Raw genomic sequence first — 16,404 nt, 5'->3', positions numbered from 1 at the left:
TGGCTCTCTTGGCCCGTGGTTTTCAATATGGAGGAATCCTCCTCTTCTCCCAGGGATATTGGCAATTCGGAGATGTTTTTGCTGGTCACAAGTGGGGTGGCGTGCTATTGGCATCTAGTGCATGGAGACCAGGGATGCTGCTATACAGTCTAAGTTATACGGGAGAGCCCCCACGGCAAAGAGCGGTCTGACGCAAAATGTCAACAGTGCCGAGGTTGAGAAACCGTGGTATAGACAGTGAATCCAAGTTGTCAAGCAGCGGGAATTCTAATCGCCATGCTGCTTATACCGTCTACCAGCCAGGTGAGTCCTGCCTCCTCTGTCTCGGTGTCCTCATCTATCAAACGGGGTGGGGTAGTATTTCCAGAGTGTCTAATACATGCCGGATTCAGAGCGACATCTTTCCATAGATCCAGCATGGCAGCCCGCGCTCCATCTGTTTTCCCCCAGGAGAGCACCCAGAGACAGGATTTGAGAGAAATGTTTTATTTGGGGAGTAAGGAAGGGAACATAATTGAGGTTAAGTATATAAATTAGCAAAGAGTGTTCTGTGAGGCCAGGGGGAAATAAAAACTTAAACCCAGGGGGAAAGGCTGGGAAATGAGGCAAACCATACACTTCAGAATCACTTCGTAGCAGGTTCAGAGGGCTTCTGGGCTATTTCTACGCAACCATCTCAGCGCAGGCACAGAGACCAGCAGCTGGAGCACTCAGATGTGTCTGAGAGCTGTGAGGCATGACGGCATCTGCCATGGCCCCATAAAATGTTGCTATTCTTTCACACAACTGCAAGAAGTAAATGAAATGTCATTTATCTGAAGGAATATGCCTGGTGCCTAGAAGGTCATAATCATTGGTAAGCAAATGTCTTGTATTAAATTGCTTGTCATTCAAGTAGAAGGCTAGAGAAATAGTGGTTTGTGGAAGAATTCTGGGTCACTCACTGAATCAAATGGAGACACTGTGTATTGGGGCTTGAAAAAGAAAGAGCCCAGGGCTGCTCTGGTCCCAGAAATCTCAGCAGCCGGAGTCCGTGGGCTTTTTCATTAAAAGGTGCTGTTAGAGGCCTCAACTGCAGTCATGCTCCAGCCCCGTGTAACTGTGGTCAAGATTTAAGATATGGGGGGAATATTCTGACTGGTGTAACTTGGTCATAAGTTCAGCCCCACAGTCAGGGTGGGGCCGTGAGAAAAGCACCCGCTGAATCGTGAGGCGTAGGGCCAGCAGCTCAAAGGAGGGAGGCTGTGCCCGTGGAACTTGGGTGAGGTGTGGCTCTCCTCCTCTTCCTGGCCACCCTGCGCATACGCACTTTCTGAATCCGATAAATGCAGTTTCAAAATGGACACCCATCATCTCTGCAATGAATGATAACCTAAACTCTCATTGGCTAACGCATCTAGAGAGAATGGACTCATTCTTCTCCAATCCCAAACCTCTAGAATCAGGGGTGTCCAACCTGTGGCCTGTGGGCTGCATACAGCCCAGGATGGCTGTGAATGTGGTCCTACACAAAATCATAAACTTACTTAAAACCTTATTTTTGCTCACCAGTTTTCCTTAGTGTTTGTGCATTTAGCGTGTGGCCCAAGACAACTCTTCTCCTTCCAGTGTGGCCCAGAGATGCCAAAACGTTGGACACTCCTGCATCATGTCCACTTCTACACTGGTTCTGCTGCTTCTCCCTCCGTAGCCATGTAATCCCACGTGACCTTGGACTATAACTTAATCGGCTGTTTCGTCATTGTGTACCATTGACTTTGTTCCCATCCCAGAATATGAGTGAGAGGAGGCTCATTGCTTTCTCACATGTACTTCTCCAAAAGTTCTGTAAAGGAAGGGCTGCTGATCAGACAAACATAAGAGCTGTCCACCATACTTATTTATAGGGAGACTGGTGGGAATTCACTTCCAGAGAGGTGGGGTTTCATTGAACTGGATGTTCCTTAGTGACCCCAGGAATCACTAGCATTCAAGGATATGTGATTTTCACTATGTTATACAGAAACTATTTGGCCATAGGGAAGTGCAATTCCACAAGTTCTGGTCCCTCAGTTATCTGGTAACGCAGTGGCTCAAGTTCATAATCCTCTCTGTTAAGTGATTCAGGGCTGCTGCAATGCCCCTCACTAGCCAGTCTCTGGGGAAGCCCCGCAGAGTGCCAGGGGACAGGGCCCACTGATGCTGCCCTGCAGGCGATGGTGTGAAGATTCAGACCACGCAGTGCTGCAGAAGTATCAGACACAGAAAGCCCGTGCAGCAGAATCGTAAACCGGGACTCTTCTCATCTTGGCTTGGGCCGGTGAGTGAAGACAATGGATTCCGTACCGTGCTAAAGAGAGAGTGTCATCAGAAATTTTAATAAAGAACTTACACGACTCCACTCTAAGAAGACAAGTAACCCAATTAAAAAATGGGCAAAGGACTTGAACAGACACTTCTCCAAGGAGGACATACAGAAAATCCAAAGACACATGAAGCGATGCTCAATATCGCTAGCCATCAGAGAGATGCAGATTAAAACCACAATGAGATACCACTTCACACCAGTCAGAATGGCCATCATAAACAAAGCAACAAACAACAAGTGTTGGAGAGGATGTGGAGAAAGGGGGTCCCTAGTGCACTGTTGGTGGGACTGCAGACTGGTACAACCATTATGGAAAGCAGTTTGGAACTTCCTCAGAAAACTAAAAATGGATCTGCCCTTTGACCCAGCAATTCCATTGCTGGGACTCTATCCTAAGAACACTAAAACACCAATACAAAAGAACCTTTGCACCCCGATGTTCATAGCAGCACGATTTACAATAGCTAGGTGCTGGAAGCAACCTAGATGCCCATCAGTAAATGAATGGATCAAAAAACTATGGTACATTTACACAATGGAATTCTATGCAGCAGAAAGAAAGAAGGAGCTCATACCCTTTGCAACAGCATGGATGGAGCTGGAAAGCATTATGCTAAGTGAAACAAGCCAGGCAGTGAAAGACAAATACCACATGATATCACCTTTAACAGGAATCTAAACAACAAAACAAAACAAAACAAAAAACTAGCAAAATATAACCAAAGACACTGAAATAGGGGATAGTCTGACAGTGGCCAGAGGGGAGAGAAGAGGGAATTTCAGGGGGGAATGGGTAGGGATTACAGGAACAAATTTGGAGGACACATGGACAAAAACTAGGGGTGGGGGTAATGGGGGGAAGGGGGGAGGGTTGGGTGGAGTGGCTGGAACGGGAGTAGGGGGTAGAAAACTGTACTTGAACAATGATTGAAATAAAAAAAATCATAAAAAAAAAAGAAATTTTAAAGTAGGTGTTTAAGAAAATCATTCAAGCAACACTTAATTTTTGTCAGGCTTGTGGATGGAGAAGAATTCACATCTGTTTCATTTTAAATGTCCTTTATATAATGACATATGGTACCAGTGAAGAAGGAAGAAAGAATATGAGTGAAATAATTCGATACATTTGCAAAGAGAAAGTGAAGTGATAGTCATTTCATTTTTAAAATTGCAGCTGCCGGTGCCCAAGCGTTAGAGCGTGCTCTTGGCCACCTGGAGAGGCCCGGCTCTTTGCCGTCTTCTGCCTAGTAAAGAGGCTCTGACGAGAAGCCAGCGAGCAGCCTTGATGGACTGACTGCATGCATTCGGGAGAAGAGGGGTACTTAGAGGTTTGTTTCTAGTTTTATTTTTTTCCCAAGCCAGTTCTTAAAACAGATTACCCGTCAAAGAAATTTTATTGTTATTTTAGGAAAACATGCAACTGCAGTTGCTGAAGGTTTGTAGTTGTCGGGGTTCGTGCCATCAAAACGGCCAAGAGCGCTTTGCAGCTGAGGCGTCAGCCTTTGGTACCAACTACACAGAGCAAAGTTTAGCTAAAAACCTGATCGAATTCTGATCCAAATGTCTATGAAATAAGAATGTTCTTCCTAATTTAAAGTTTAGTAAATGATAGCTTTCAGAAATTCACCGTAATCTTAGAATAGATGGAACCAAGTGAACCTCTAAGATAGAAAAAAAAAAAAATCCCTTCCCAGTGATCCAACTTTGAGAGGGATAATGGGGAATGAGCCCTCGGATCCAGTTTTATTGTCAGACCTGAAGCAGAAAAGGCTATGACAACCCTGGCAACTCTCGTCCAGAAGCGGATGCCTCCAATGCCATCTGCTCTTTCCAAATTGTCATCTGCTGCCTGGAAATGGCACTTTTTAGAGGGGCTTAGTGGTACCTCATCATACTCCAATTTTAGCAACAGCAGTTGACCCGTGCTCAGAAAGATGATTAATTTTTTTCCCAACTGATTTCTGTTAGGAAAGAATGTTTACCCGATGGGGCTATTCTGGGATGTACCACAAGGGAGAATTCCTTTCACTGTTTCTCATCATTCTAGGGCAGACTCAACTTGAAAAACACATGTTCTCATCTGAGGCTCCCCTGCCATGGCTTTGGGGAAATATGCTGAATTACTTCAGCATGAAGCCAGGTGAAAAGAAGTGAGAGGGGCGCGGTGGAGCAGAGGGAGACAGGCAGTTCCGGGGGAGCCTGGGCCTCCCACTTTCCAACTGTGTGATCCCAGAAAAGCCACATCTCCAGGTTCTGTCTCCTTCATCTGTTAGGGATGACACCACCTTTCACATACCCACCGCACAGATTCTTTTATGGGTAAGTGAGGCAAAGCATATAAAACAACTTTGAAAACTATAGGGCCTATGTAAGCACTATCATTAGTTTATTCCACAGTAATTTGGATTCTGTTATATATGTGTGTCCATAAAGTTACAAAAGAAGATAAGGGTTCATATCCAGCCACGTAGCAGGCAAAGCTTGTGCAGGCATTCCTTCTTATTCTCAATACATAAAACACCAAATAAAATATTTTCAAATATGCTTTAGAAAAGGATATCAGTTGGCCAAGATAAAGGTGTAAGTAGATACATTTCGCTTCCTTGCACAACCAAAAGAAGGACAACAACAAATTTAAAAACAAAAAAAACAATCAAAACTGGCAGAAAATTGAACTGTATGGAAGTCCAACAACCAAGGAGTTAAAGGAGAAATATTCATCTAGGTTGGTAGGAGGGGTGGAGACAGGCAGCCAGGATGGAGAGGGTGCATAGCAAGACAGTGTCTGGCAGACCAGGTGATCCCACATTTGCATGTGGATAAAATGGAAGGAACAACTGGGGAGTGAGACAGAATGCACGACCCAGGGTTCCTGTGTGTATGGGGGGAGTGGGGGTAAAAGCCTCAAAACCTCTGGCTGAAAAAACCTGTGGGGGTTGTGGAGGTGGAAGAAACCACTAGTCTCACAGGAAAGTCTGTTGAAGGGGCCCACGGGGCCCTAGAATGTACACAAACCCACTCACCTGGGAATCAGCACCAGGGCAGCACCTGAAAGGGCACAATCTGTTTGTGGGTAGCAGAGGAAGTGACTGAGAGCAGGGTGAGAGCTGAGCAAGTGGCATTGTTCCCTCTCTGACCCTCCCCCACAGACTTGGCACCACAACACAGCCAAGGGGGTTGCCCTGCCCTGGTCAATACCTAAGGCTCTGCTCCTTACCAATAGGTTCACTGAGACAAAAAAAACTATAGCCCAAGTGAAAGAACAGACCAAAACTTCAGAAAAAGAACTAAGCAGTGAGGAGATAGACAACCTATCAGATGCAGAGTTCAAAACACTGGTAATAAGAATGGTCACAGAATTGATTGAGTACAGCTGCAAAACAAAGGAAGAAGTGAAGGCTGTACAAAGTGAAGTAAAGAAAAAATGTACAGGGAACCAACAGTGAAGGGAAGAAAACTGGGACTCAAATCAATGAGTTGGAGCAGAAGGAAGAAATAAACATTCACCCAGAACAGAATGAAAAAATAAGAATTCAAAAAATGAGGAGAGGCTTAGGAACCTCTGGGAAAACTTTAAATGTTCCAACATCTGAATCATAGGAGCACCACAAGGAGAAGAATAAGAGCAAGAAATTAAAAACTTATTTGAAAAAATAATGAAAGAAAACTTCTCCAGTCTGGTGAAGAAAATAGACATACAAGTTTAGGAAGCTCAGAGGGTCCCAATAAGTTGGACCCAAAAAGGAGCACACCAAGACACATCATAATTAAATTACCCAAGATTACACCCTGGCTTGTGTGGCTAAGTGGATTGCACACTAGCCTGCAAACCAAAAGGTCACTGGTTTGATTTTCAGTCAGGGCACATGCCTTGGGTTGTGGGTCAGCTCCCTGGTTGGGGGTGCATGGGGGGTGACCAGCCAATATATCTCTTGCACATTGCTATTTCTCTCCCTCTCTTTTTCCCTCCCCTTCCATCTCGCTAAAAATAAATAAATAAATACATAAAATATTTAATAAATAAATAACCCAAGATTAAGGATAAGGAGAGAATTTTAAAAGCAGCAAGAGAAAAGAGTTACCTACAAAGGAGTTCCTATAGATTATCAGCTGATTTCTCAAAATAAACCTTACAGGTAAGAAGGGGCTGAAAATAAGTATTCAAATTCATGAAAGGGAAAGACCTACATCCAAGATTACTCTATCCAGTAAGGCTATCATTTAGAATGGAAGGGCAGATAAAGTGCTTCCCAGATAAGGTCAAGTTAAAGGAGTTGAACATCACCAAGCCCTTATTATACAAAGTGTTCAAGGGACATATCTAAGATAAGAAGATCAAAACTATGAACAGTAAAATGACAACAAATTCACAACTATCAACAACTGAACCTAAAAAAAACCCTAAAACTAAAACTAAGCAAACAACTAGAACAGGAACAGAATCACAGAAATGGAGATCACGTGGATGGTTATCAGTGGGGAGGGGGAGGGGAGAGAATGAGCAGAAAGGTACAGGAAATAAAAAGCATAATTGCTAGGTACAAAATAGATGGGGCAGGGGGTTAAGAACAGTGTAGGAAATGGAGAAGCCAAAGAACTTATATGTACGACAATGGACATGAGCTAAGGAGTCAGGAAATGCCAGAGGGAGGGAGGGTGTAGGGCAGAGGAGGATAAAGGGGAGAAAAAAATGGGATAACTGTAATAGTATAATCAATAAAATATACTTTAAAAAAGAAAAAAGAAAAACATATCGAAGTTTGTAAGAAGGGAACAATCCCTAGATGCCATAGACAGAGAGGCCGATCCAAGCCACACTGACAGTGAATGCATGCACACCACCAAGGCCTGGGGTGTGGTAGGTTGGTGTGTGGGGCCTGGAATCCAGAGGTGTCAGGGTTTCAATGTGTTTAGGAACAGAAGATACGTCCTTGGGCCAATAGAACAAAAATCTGGGACCAGGGTAAACCCAGGTTTTGGGGAAGCTAAAGTTTATATAGCCTGAGGAGAGTGTCCTCTTTAAGAAAAAAATTGTAATTACAAATGCAAACTTGGGTACAAAAGTAATATTTATTTAAAATGAGAAATCACCAAAAATAACAACATTTTAAAAGACCAAAAACAGCCAAGTATTTTTAAATATATTAATATGTTACTATAGCACAACTATATAAGTATTATACAATAATATATTAAATATTATTAAATAATTAACTTTCTGCAACACTTTAAAAATATTATTTCCTAAAATTTTGGCTCTCTACTTTTTTATTCCTTCATGAGATAACAATATAACATATCTCTCTTTATATAGATGATAAAAGATTAATGAAGTTTTTTTCTTCAGGCATGTTCATTGAAATTTATTATATGTAATTAATGACATTTTGATAAAGTTTCTTTTAGCTTTACAACCTATGATTGGTAATGCTATGTGAATTTTTAGGATGGTTGTCAAATTTTCTTTTTTCACGTATAAGTTGTAAGATTATAGGATATTTAAATTTTTCTTATAAAGAGACTAGTTGTAAATATTCTTTGACTTGATAGCACTCATTGACCAGACTGTGGTCTATGCAGTTTTTTGTAGTAAATTAAATTTTCATTTTTATTTCTTCAGTGTCAGTATTGAATATTCAACAGAAGTTTAATCTTTCTTCCCAGTGTGTTCATATTATTCATCCCTTTTTGGTAACTGATGGGAGAACTATGTTTATGGACTTGAACTTCAAGAAGCACATGGTGGAAAAAATTAACGCACCTAAATTCATGGGACGAATCTGACAAAAAGAGAGGGGACAAGTATCACACACACACACACTCACTCACACACATATATGGAGAAACACACTCATATATAAGGAGAGAGGGAGGTTGAAAGTAAAGATATTAAAGGAAAACGGAAGTGGAGACCACAGTTGGAACACACCCCAAGGCTAAACACTAATAGACATGGAACCAAAACTCAAACTCTCTGGGTTTCCCTGAAATGCCGGCTCTGACCTTAAGCACAGTTCCCACTACGGTGAGATGGAGGGAACTGAGCTATCATACACCACCTTGTTGTCACACTTACCAACAATGACACCTTCTCTCTATAGTTGTGGACTAGCTAGGTCTTCAGCAAGAAAACTCGACCTGAACAGAAGCTTTCCCGGTATCAGCAGGACCTTACAGCTTCCCAGCCAATCAGCCTCAAGCAGGTAAACTTATACAGCTGTATCCCTCTAAAATAAATGTGAGTTTCTAGAAACCATCACCGCAGAAAGCAATGTGCTTCCTCCTCCATGCTTCCTTTGTACACCAAGAGGTAACTGCGGAGAGCTGAGTTTCTACCACTTCGGGTTTGAAGTCACCTTGTTCACTAACAGTTTTATTTCTCCCTCAAAAAGATAGTCATATAAAGTAAAGCTCTCTGAATTATTTTGATAATATAAAGTAACCTTCCTTGCATCAGGAGGACTAGGGCAGAGAGGAGACGGACGGGGCAGGGGACTGAGCGGGTGGCTGCTGTCTGGTTGCGCCATGAAGTCCGTGAGGCTGCACTGGCCGGAGCTGAGGCAGGGGCAGGGCAATGTGAAATGCCACACAGGAGGTATCGGATATGCATTCATATACAGGCTAAATTATTAACATTTTTATCCTCACCTGAAGACATGCTTATCAATTTTAGAGAGAGAGAGAGGAAGGGAGGGAGACAGAGAGGGCAAGAAGCATCTGTGTGAGAGAGAAACATCCATCGATTCCCTCTGGCACACCACCCCTGCACTGGAGACTGAACTGCAACCCAGGCATATGTCCTGACCAGGGATCAAACCAGTGACCTTTCGGTTTCAGGGACGATGCTCCAACCAGCTGAGCCACACCAGCCAGGGCTACTGGCTGAATTATTGACAAGTGTGCATTATTGAGCTAATCAGAAAAAAGAAAATCTACCTTCATTGTTGAAAAAAAACCCCACCTATTTGCGTAATCCCTCCCTTTAACAGACTAAAGGAGAAAAACTATATGCTACCCTTAAAAGATACAGAAAGAAGATTTGGTACAAATCAACATCATTCATGAGTTTTTAAACATAAAAACCCAAGGAACTTCAGTAACTTGATAAGTGTTATCCTCTGAAAGCCCACAGCCACACATCATAGTATACGGAGAAAAATGACAAAGAAAAAAAAAAGCTATCTGCTATCGCTGTTCCTATTTTGCACTGTATCGAAGGTTTGGATAGTCAATAAGAGCAAGGAAATTAAGTAAAAGGTATAATGATTGAAAAGGAAGAAATAAAACTTTACATGATATGATTTTATATGTAGAATATTCAATATAGTCTATAACAGTGTTAGAACTAATAAATGAGTTCAAGTTTGTACAAGAGCATGTACAAAAACAACGGTAAAAATGTAGAGAGGGCAATTTTAAAAATAAGCCACTTGCAATATAACAAATATTGTAAGTTACCAACAAATAAATCAGTTGAAAGATGATACAATAAATTTTTTTTCTCAAGATTTTCCTCTGTAGTTGGTGGAGAAACAACTCCAAATAAACACCCCCGTTATAGTGGGACAGAGGTAACGTGAGCTATCATAAACCACCTCGTTATGATATTTGCCAATAATGACACCTTTCTTTCTATAGTCGGTGCCTAGAACTTAGGCAAGGAAACTCAACTCTTGGAACTTCGTGTATTACCTTTTCCCCTCTCCTCCCCCTCCCCCTGCTCTGCTACTTCCTCCTCCTCCTCTGTCTCCCTCCTTTCTTTGTTTTTTATTGCAGTCGTCAGTTATTCAGTCAATGTTCACTACAGTTTTATTAGTTATATCAAGATAAATGGAAAGAGAAACTTAAAGCTGACTATGAATGTAAACTAGGGAAATCTTGCTTCCAGAGACAGAAAGCATGGAAATGGGCCCACACTCTCCTAAGGTAAAGTTGACAACCTCTGAAATTAAAGTTGACATCTGTCACTTCTTATCTCTTAGATCCCACGTGCTACTGTCAACTATAATGAGAAATTGGTCTCTTTTTAACTGTATCATTAATACAATTCATTGGCCAAAGAAGAAACAAAAGTGTGAGTGTGCATGTGTGCGCATGCATGTGAGTGTGTGTGCTGTTAAGAGACTAGTAATGCCACCTGATGTGTGTACAACTGCTATTCAGTTTCCAAAACCCCTTCATAAATATTATCTCAGCTGATGCCCTCAGCAATTTTGTGGGGTCCACAGAAAAGGTATCAACACCAGAGAAAAGAGCAGGAAGAAAGTTTCCATAGTCACTTCTCCAAGGGCAGCAGGATGCTCAGAGGACAGCAGTCTTATCGGAGTGGAAAGAAAAATCATGAGTCAAATAAAAACTTCATCCATGAAGAAATAATAGATGATCTAGACGTCATTAAGATTAAAAACTTCTGCTCTGTGAAAGACAAATATACGTCGGGACAGGTCACAATTAGGAGAAAATATTTGTAAAAGACATATCTGATAAAGGACTCACCCAAAACACCAAAGGACTCTTAAAATTCAACAATAACACCCCAATTAAAAATGGGCCAGAGACCTTAATGGACAACTCACCAAAGAAGGTATACAGATGATAAGTAATCACATAAAAAGATGCTTCACACCACGTCAGCATGACAATCCCAGTTAGGATGACAAGGAGATACCACTGCACGCCCATTTGAATGGCCAGCGCTGGTGAGGATGTGGAGCAAGAGGAACTCTCATTCATCGCTCATGGGAGTACAAAGATGGTACAGCCAGCTTGGAAGACAGTCGGCAGTTTCTTACAAAGCTGAATATACTCTTACCATATATGATCCAGCCATTGTGCTCTTTGGTCTTTACCCAATGCAGTTGAAAATTTACATCCACAAAAAACCTGCATGTAGATTTTTTAGCAACTTTATTCATAAACTCATAATTGCCAAAACTTGGAAGCAACCAAAATATGCTTCTGTAGGTAAATGGATAAACTGAAATATACCCAGAGAATGGAGTATCGTTCAGTGCTAAAAGAAATGGGCTGTCAACGAAGCCATGAAAAGGCATGAAGGAACCGTAAGTGGACATCACTAAGTGAAAGAAGCCAATCTGCAAAGGCTCCGTACTACAGGGTTCCAACTGTGTGACAATCTGGAAAAGACAAAACTGTGGAAACAGTAAAAAGGTCAGTGGTTGCCAGGGGGAGGGAGGGATGCGTAGGTGGAGTACGGAGGTTTCTTAGGGGAGTGAAACGGTCTTGTGTGACACTATAATCATGGATAAATGTCATTATGCATTAGCTGAAACACATAGGATGTACACCAAGAATGAACCGTAATGGAAACTACGGGCTTGGGACGATGATGACGTGTAAGGGAAGGGTCATCAATTACAACAGATGTACAGCCGGGGGTGCTGGTACGGAAGAGGCTGCACAGGAGACACGGGCATGTGGAAGCTCTCTGTACTTGCTGTTTGATTTTTCTTCGAACCTAAACCTTCTTTAAAAATAAAATTCTTAAGCCCTGACTGGTGTAGCTTAGTTGGCTGAGTGTCATCCGACAAAGGGGATGGTTGCTGGTTCAATTCCCAGTCAGGGCACATGCCTGAGTTTCAGGTTCAGTCCCTGGATCGGGGCGCGTGCAAGAGGCCACCAGCCGATTCTGTTTCTCTCTCACATCAATGTTTCTTTCCTTCTCTTTCTTCCTCTCTCCCCTCTCTCTAAAAACAAATATATAAAAATTTTAAAAATTAAACTATTAAATAAAAGTAAGTGATAACAAAAATCTTAAGATTTAACATTTTTGTTGCCTTTAACTGCAAACACTAGGAGGGTTCTGTTTCAGTTCTTTGAGAACAAAAAAAATGTCACAAGTTGATTGTTTACTAAACCCTTTTCCTGATGTTGATAGAAAACCCCGAGTGGAAATCAGGATGCAATGGTGCAGTCAGTGCAAGCCGAAACCCTGAATTGCAGGGTAGCTTTGGTGCTTTACACATGTGTCAAAGGTCAGCTGATTGAGTTACAGTCTTGGTTCTCTGCCCAGCACAACAACGAGGATGGCATTATCAGTGGCACCAACACGGGATTATCTTTTCTTTTCATTCCAGGCACATGAATCACCCTAGGTATTTGAATAACAACACGGTGACTTCTTCCAAAGGAAAGGATTGCAGCATGCCTCAACACATAGACAATAAGATCGGAAATACCCAATTATGCGTGTGTGGAAAACAGCCATCTGATCTCACAGTATCTCTCGGAGAAGTCCAGGATAAGCAGGAGACGTGCCACTGTCTCACAACTTTCACTTAGGAGAAGATAAATGTGATAAAGTGAACAGTTCAGGAGACGTATCTGATATCCATCTCCCCTGTCCCAGAATGTGCTGACTCTAGTCTGAAATGCATGCTGTTATCCCAACCACTTAAAGCCTTCAACCCACCTGCTGTTCTCTCTCTCTCCCCGCTCCCTCTCCCTCTCCAGCTCTCCTGGCAAAATGAGAACTGTGGAATCGTAGGTCATTTATAAATGCTCTGACTCCATCTAACATATTAATCATTTTATTTATTTAAACTATAGCCCTTTGTATAGACATTCCTTATTTAGAGTATAACTTTTTCCAGTCCCTTGGCTTCTTTTATAGGTGAAAACTGAGCTAGATTTTTAAAATTTTTTCAAACAATTGTTGTCTCCAGAAATTTCTTCCTGCCTCTCTCTTGCTCAGAGAATTCTTACTATTTCCTCAGCTCAGGACAGACATCACAGCACCAGGAAGGCTTCCAGAGTCCTCTGGGTAAACAACCTCTTTCATTCTTTTCCATCTCGGCTCAGTTTTGCTCTCTGAGATTTTGTCTCTTGCCCACTGGACAGTGAGGAACTGGAGGGTTGAGACCTGGTATGGTTATGGACATGGAAAAGATGTTCATTCAGTCTTTGATGAGTAAATGAAGGTATGACTGAATGATGGGAACTTTCTAATGCAACAGAATTCGCATCATACAAATTTAAAAAGTTGATGCGGATCAGCTTCTTTTAGAGACTGAACTACCAGCTCAGGGTTTCTCAACCCTATGTAATGTATCAATCACATTTTCCTCACCAAGATTTTTTCTTTGCTAATTTTGAAATATATAGAAAGCTATAAGATTAACATATAAACACCAAAATTCCCACCACTTAGAAATTAACCTTTCATCACATTCTCTTTATTTTTTTATTTAATAATTTTTATTGCATTTTTAATACCATTTTATTTCCTTACCCCCCTGCCACCCCCACACTGCTGTCCATGTCCATGAGTCTTTGTTTTCTTTTTGCTCAGCCCCTCAGTCCCCCAAACCACCCCCCTTAGCTGTCATCCTGCTATCTATGAGTCTGTCTCTATTTTTCTTGTTAGTTCAGTTTGTTCATTAGATCCCACATATGCATGAAATCATATGGTACTTGTCTTTCTCTGCCTGGCCTATTTGACTTAGTATAATGTCCTCCAGGTCCATCCATACTGCAGTAAAGGGCAAAACTTTCTTCTTTTTGACAGCCAAGCAGTATTCCATTGTGTAAATGCCCCACAGTTGTTTTATCCACTCATCTACTGATGGACACTTGGGCTGCTTCCATATCTTGGGGATTGTAAATAATGCTGCAATGAATATAGGGATGCTTGTGTTCTTTTGAATTAGCATTTTGGGTTTCTTTGGATATATTCCCAGAAGGGGGATCGCTAGGTCAAAAGACACTTCCATTTTTAATTTTTTGAGATATCTCCATACTGCTTTCCCCAGTGGCTGCACAAAACTGCATTCTCATCAACAGGGCAGAGTGGTTCCCCTTTCTCCACGTCCTCTCCAGCACTTGTTGTTTGTTGATTTATTGATGGCAGTCATTCTGACTCATGTGAGATGGCATCTCATTGTGGCTTTAATTTACATTTCTCTGATGATTGGTGATGTTGAGCATCTTTTCAAATGTCTATTGGCCATCTGTATGTCCTCTTTGGAGAATTGTCTGTTCAGGTTCTTTGACCATTTCTAAATTGGATTGCTTGATTTTTTGGTGTTGAGTTTTGTAAGTTCCTTATAAATTTTGAGTATTAATCCCTTATCAGATATATAGGCAAATATGTTCTCCCATACTGTGGGTTATATTTTTATTTTGTTGATGACTTCCTTTGCTGTGCAAAAACTTTTTTAGTTTGATGTAGTTCTATTTGTTTATTTTTTTTTGCTACCTTTGCCTGGGGGAGGTATATCTGATAAAATATTGCTACAAGCTATGGCCCGAGATTTTGCTGCCTATGTTTTCTTCTAGGATTTTTAGGGTTCTGGTTCTAACATTTAAGTCTTTGATCCATTTTGAATTTATTCTTGTGTGTGGTGTAAGAAGGTGGTCTAGTTTCACTTTTCAGAACATATCTGTCCAATTTTCCCAATGCTACTTATTGAATAAACTATCTTTAGCCCATTGTATGTGCTTGCATCCTCTGTTGAATATTAATTAACTATAAATGTGTGGGTTTATTTCTGGGCTTTCTATTCTGTTCCATTGATCTATGTGTCTGTTTTTATGCCAGTACCATACTGTTTTGATTACTATGGGCTTATAGTGTAGTTTGATGTTAGGTAGCGTGACTTCTCCAACTTTGTTCTTTCTCAGGACCGCTGTTGCTATGCAGATCACAGTATCTTCTTTCTCAGGAATTTTTTAGTTCCATACAAATTTTTTAAATACTTGTTCTAGTTCTGTGAAATACATCATCGGAATCTTGATAGGAATTGCACTGAATCTATAGATTGCCTTGGGTAGTGTGGACATTTTAATGATGCTAATTCTTCCTAACCATGAACACAGTTATATGCTTCTGTTTATTTGTACCTTCTTAATTTCCTTCTCCAGTGTTTTATAATTTTCTGAGTACAGGTCTTTTACATCCCTGGCTAGGTTTATTCCTAGGTATTTTATTCTGTTTGAAGCATTGTAAATGGGATTGCTTCTTTAATTTCCCTTTCTGTTAGTTTGTATTGGCATATAAATATACAACTGATTTCTGGATATTAATTTTGTATCCTGCTACTTTGTGGAATTCATTTATCAGCCCCAGTAGTTTCTTGGTGGCATCTTTGGGGTTCTCTCTGAGTAGTATCATGTCATGTACAAATAAAGACAGTTTCACGACTTCCTTTCCAATTTTGATACCTTTTATTTATTATTGTCTGATTGCTGTGGCTTGGACATCAAGTACTTTGTTAAATAAGAGAGGTGAAAGCAGACACCCCTGTGTCATTCCCAATCTTAAGGGGAATGTTTGTAGCTTTTGCTTGTTGAGTATGATGCTGGCAGTGGAATTGTCATATATGGCAATTTATTACATTTAGGTATGTTCCCTCTATTCCCACTTTGCTGAGAGTTTTTATGATAAATTGGTACTGGTCTTATCACATGCTTTTTCTATATCTATTGATGTGATCGTATGTTTTTACACTTAATTTTTGTTTATGCGGTGAATTACATTTATTGATTTGCAAATGTATCAACCTTGCACTCCTGGAATAAGGCCCACTTAATCATGGTGCATCATCTTTTTGATGCATTGTTGTATTTGGTTTGTATTTTGATGAAGATTTTAGCATCTATGTTTGCAGGTATGTTGTCCTATAACTTTCTTTCTTTTTAGTCTCTATATCTGGTTTTGGAATTACGATAATGTTGGCCTCGTAAAATGAAATTGGAAGGTTTCCCTCCTCTTGAATTTTATGAAATAATTTGAGAAGGAGAGGCATTGGCTCTTCTTGGAATGTTTGGTAAAATTCCCCTGTGAAGCCATCCAGTCCAGGGTTTTTGTTTGTTGGAAGTTTTTTTGATTACTGCTTCAATTTCACTATGTATAATCTGTCTATTCAGATTCTCTGATTCTTACTGATTTAATTTTGGAAGAATGTACGTTTCTAAGAATTTATCCATTTCATCCACTTTGGTGGCACATAGTTGTTCATAATATTTTCTTACCATCCCCTGCATTTCTTTGGTGTCAGTTGTTATTTCTACTCTTTCACTTCTGATTTTATTTATTT

The sequence above is a fragment of the Phyllostomus discolor genome, chromosome 11 (genome assembly GCF_004126475.2).
Source record: "Phyllostomus discolor isolate MPI-MPIP mPhyDis1 chromosome 11, mPhyDis1.pri.v3, whole genome shotgun sequence".
Classification (NCBI taxonomy): domain Eukaryota; kingdom Metazoa; phylum Chordata; class Mammalia; order Chiroptera; family Phyllostomidae; genus Phyllostomus; species Phyllostomus discolor.
This window is presented reverse-complemented; position numbering follows the sequence as displayed.